This window comes from Lagenorhynchus albirostris, chromosome 10 (genome assembly GCF_949774975.1).
Source record: "Lagenorhynchus albirostris chromosome 10, mLagAlb1.1, whole genome shotgun sequence".
Classification (NCBI taxonomy): domain Eukaryota; kingdom Metazoa; phylum Chordata; class Mammalia; order Artiodactyla; family Delphinidae; genus Lagenorhynchus; species Lagenorhynchus albirostris.
The window spans coordinates 57,634,820-57,639,700 of NC_083104.1; positions in this window are offsets into that span (position 1 = coordinate 57,634,820).

The window sequence follows — 4,881 nt, forward strand, 5'->3', positions numbered from 1 at the left end:
AAGTTTCCCTTCAAGCCTTAGTTTCAAAATGGACCGCAGAGCATTCACCCTGTCGTTTCCGTCTCTCCATGGCACGTCCAAGGCGCGCACAGCACGGAGATGATACTACAGTCGTTTCAACTTGCCGCATCCTAGCATTTTTAACAAAAGACGCCCTTCACAGCCCTTCTTTCGGCCTATGGTTGCCCTCAACTGAGCTTCGCTCACAAGGCCCGGAAAGGACGGGCAGTCCGTCGTTTACATCTTGGATCCTAGTGCAGACCCCCGTGTCTTCAGACGCCAGAAACACTTCCTACATTTAAAGCACCGCTTTGACAAAGGCTGCCGTGAGCTTGCGGCCCGCCTATGTCTGTGATGAGAGAAGTAGAACGTTGGCTTGAGGCGAGTCGTCCGGGGTTGTGGGCGTACTCACGCACGATTTTTGAGGGATGAGGACGTGGAAGGAATTGAAAGCCAAGTGTGCTTTCGCGGAAGATAACTTGTCCTCCCAGAGACGACTCTGCAGCAATGAGAAGATTGGCAACAACAGTGTTTACCAGGCAGGTAACACTGGGGCCGCAAACTCTCCACTTTCCAATGAGGAAAAGCTACATTCCCAGGAAGCCTCAATTTCCAGCAGGACAAAGCAGCGTATTAACAAGTCGCATCGGACTGTCTCTTGTACATCCCGTGGACACAGTGGCTTGTGACCCCAGTCACCATTGCCATGCTGGGAGTCCTGACTGTGGTGTAAGGATATCGAGGTGAGGGCTTAGTTAGGCCTAGGTGACGGTACTTCTCTAGACTATCTACCAGTTCGGGAAAACCCTGTAGGTTTTGAAGCCGGACTTAAAGTGTAGTTGCCGCTTAAGGTAGACAGACGTCACGGACCAGTTCCCAGGAACAGTGGTAGGCTAATTGTATTTTCCAGTGCAGCTCAGGGTTCCTCCAGAGTGCAGACACCCTTTGCATGAAGGAAGGCATGGAACGCTGATAACTGGGTTGCTTTCAAGCTATCGCAATCCAGGTGTCTAAACAACGAAGGCCTTCACGGCCCATCAGTCGGCATCTAGCTGTTCCCGACGGTAGATGGCTCAAGGCTCCCCGAAGACACAGGCAGTCCTTTCTCAGTACGTTTTGGGACCTAGCGCTGACAAGTGAGTCCAAAAGAGAGCTGGTATGCTTCCTAGAGTTCAAGAACCACAAGGGACTAAGGCTCTATGCAATCTGTTGCTTCCCTAAGTCTGTCATGAGAACACCTGGACGTTAGCTTGAGGCTAGAGGCCCCATGTGGTGGGCCCATTGCCTGAAGACTCCTGAAGGATGGCCACCTACCAAGGGATGGCAACCTCCGAGTTTCTTGCCTAGAAACTCACGTCATCACGAGGGCAATTGTGTTACGAAGAGAAGCTGTGCAGCAACAGTGTTTCTTGGGGAGAATTGAGCCCGTGGCTCTGTAAATCCCGATGAGGGAAATAAAATTTCACTCGCAGACTTACTTTCAAAAGGGACCACGCAGAGCATTCACCCTGCTGTGTCTTTCTCTAGTTTGTACTCCCAAAGTGCGTCAGAAGGGAGATACTTGAGTTGTTTCACTTGCCACATGCTAGATGTTTAGCAAAAGGAGGCCTTTACTGCCCTTCTTTCGGCATATGGTTGTCCTCAGCCGAACACTGCTCTCAGCTCCTAGAAGCGACGGGCGGTCCCTCGTGTCCATCTTGGATCCCAGTGCAGACCTGTCATTCCTAAGACACCAGAAATGCTTCCTACACTTAAAGCACCGCTTTGGCAAACGCTGCCTGGAACCTGTTGCCTGCCTATCTGTGTGACGAACAAAACAGTACCTTATCTCGTGGCCAGCCTCCTATACGTTTGGCTGACTCACCGACGATCGCTGAGGGATGAGCACCTAGCAGGGAGTGAAAGGCCACGTATGCCTCGCGGGGTTGGGAGGGGAGATCACTTTGTCCTCACAAAGGCAATTCTGCAATGAAGAAAAGATAGGCCACTACACTGTTCATCAGGTAACCTTGAGGCCGCGTGTCGACATACCGGTGTGCCAAATAAACTTCCCATCACGCTTCAGTTTCCAAGGCGAGGGCACAGCGTCTTATGCTGCAGTTTCAGACTCCCTACTGGACTTTCAGCTGACCCCCTAGACCCTTTATTGAGTAAACTTTGTGATACACTTTGTGATACGGGGTCGTGATTGTGGTGAAAGGATTAGCAAGTCAGGGGTGAGTGAGGCCGGTGTGTACAATGTATCTCCAGAATACCTGGCTTTCAAGGGAGAGCCTGAAATTTTTCAGGCCACACTGAAAGTCCAGGGGCCGCCTGGGGTAAATTGCATCACGTGCGAGTTCCCTGAAGGCTGGGTCGAATCACTGTACGTTTTGTGTGCTCTGGGTTCGGCAGAAAAGCAGACACGTTTTGCATGAAGGAATAAACAGAACGCTGATAGCTGGCTGTTTCTAAGCTATCCCAACCTAGGTGTTTCTCTGACGAAGCCCTTCACTGACCATGATTCGGCATCTAGCTGCTGCCAGCGGTTGCATGGCTCACAACTCCCGGAAGACACAGGAGGCCCTTTTAGTCCATTTCGGATCCTCGTGCAGACCCGCGACTCACGAGAGAACCTGATATGCTTCCTAGAGTTCGAGAAACCCAGGGACTAAGGCTGCATGGTGTGTGTTGCATGCCTACCTCGTTCATGAGAAAACCTGAACATTAGCTTAAGGCCAGCGGCCCCGTGTGGTTCTTCTCTTCCCTGAGGACAGCCAAAGTGGGAGCACTTAGTGAGGAACGGCAACATCCAATCTCCTTCCAGGAAACTCACTTGTCATCACAAAGGCAACTGTGCAACAACACTGTTTCCCAGGGAGAACTGAGCCCGCAGCTCTCGAAACCCCAATGAGGAAAATAAAGTTTCCCTTCAAGCCTTAGTTTCAAAATGGACCGCAGAGCATTCACCCTGTCGTTTCCGTCTCTCCATGGCACGTCCAAGGCGCGCACAGCACGGAGATGATACTACAGTCGTTTCAACTTGCCGCATCCTAGCATTTTTAACAAAAGACGCCCTTCACAGCCCTTCTTTCGGCCTATGGTTGCCCTCAACTGAGCTTCGCTCACAAGGCCCGGAAAGGACGGGCAGTCCGTCGTTTACATCTTGGATCCTAGTGCAGACCCCCGTGTCTTCAGACGCCAGAAACACTTCCTACATTTAAAGCACCGCTTTGACAAAGGCTGCCGTGAGCTTGCGGCCCGCCTATGTCTGTGATGAGAGAAGTAGAACGTTGGCTTGAGGCGAGTCGTCCGGGGTTGTGGGCGTACTCACGCACGATTTTTGAGGGATGAGGACGTGGAAGGAATTGAAAGCCAAGTGTGCTTTCGCGGAAGATAACTTGTCCTCCCAGAGACGACTCTGCAGCAATGAGAAGATTGGCAACAACAGTGTTTACCAGGCAGGTAACACTGGGGCCGCAAACTCTCCACTTTCCAATGAGGAAAAGCTACATTCCCAGGAAGCCTCAATTTCCAGCAGGACAAAGCAGCGTATTAACAAGTCGCATCGGACTGTCTCTTGTACATCCCGTGGACACAGTGGCTTGTGACCCCAGTCACCATTGCCATGCTGGGAGTCCTGACTGTGGTGTAAGGATATCGAGGTGAGGGCTTAGTTAGGCCTAGGTGACGGTACTTCTCTAGACTATCTACCAGTTCGGGAAAACCCTGTAGGTTTTGAAGCCGGACTTAAAGTGTAGTTGCCGCTTAAGGTAGACAGACGTCACGGACCAGTTCCCAGGAACAGTGGTAGGCTAATTGTATTTTCCAGTGCAGCTCAGGGTTCCTCCAGAGTGCAGACACCCTTTGCATGAAGGAAGGCATGGAACGCTGATAACTGGGTTGCTTTCAAGCTATCGCAATCCAGGTGTCTAAACAACGAAGGCCTTCACGGCCCATCAGTCGGCATCTAGCTGTTCCCGACGGTAGATGGCTCAAGGCTCCCCGAGGACACAGGCAGTCCTTTCTCAGTACGTTTTGGGACCTAGCGCTGACAAGTGAGTCCAAAAGAGAGCTGGTATGCTTCCTAGAGTTCAAGAACCACAAGGGACTAAGGCTCTATGCAATCTGTTGCTTCCCTAAGTCTGTCATGAGAACACCTGGACGTTAGCTTGAGGCTAGAGGCCCCATGTGGTGGGCCCATTGCCTGAAGACTCCTGAAGGATGGCCACCTACCAAGGGATGGCAACCTCCGAGTTTCTTGCCTAGAAACTCACGTCATCACGAGGGCAATTGTGTTACGAAGAGAAGCTGTGCAGCAACAGTGTTTCTTGGGGAGAATTGAGCCCGTGGCTCTGTAAATCCCGATGAGGGAAATAAAATTTCACTCGCAGACTTACTTTCAAAAGGGACCACGCAGAGCATTCACCCTGCTGTGTCTTTCTCTAGTTTGTACTCCCAAAGTGCGTCAGAAGGGAGATACTTGAGTTGTTTCACTTGCCACATGCTAGATGTTTAGCAAAAGGAGGCCTTTACTGCCCTTCTTTCGGCATATGGTTGTCCTCAGCCGAACACTGCTCTCAGCTCCTAGAAGCGACGGGCGGTCCCTCGTGTCCATCTTGGATCCCAGTGCAGACCTGTCATTCCTAAGACACCAGAAATGCTTCCTACACTTAAAGCACCGCTTTGGCAAACGCTGCCTGGAACCTGTTGCCTGCCTATCTGTGTGACGAACAAAACAGTACCTTATCTCGTGGCCAGCCTCCTATACGTTTGGCTGACTCACCGACGATCGCTGAGGGATGAGCACCTAGCAGGGAGTGAAAGGCCACGTATGCCTCGCGGGGTTGGGAGGGGAGATCACTTTGTCCTCACAAAGGCAATTCTGCAATGAAGAAAAGA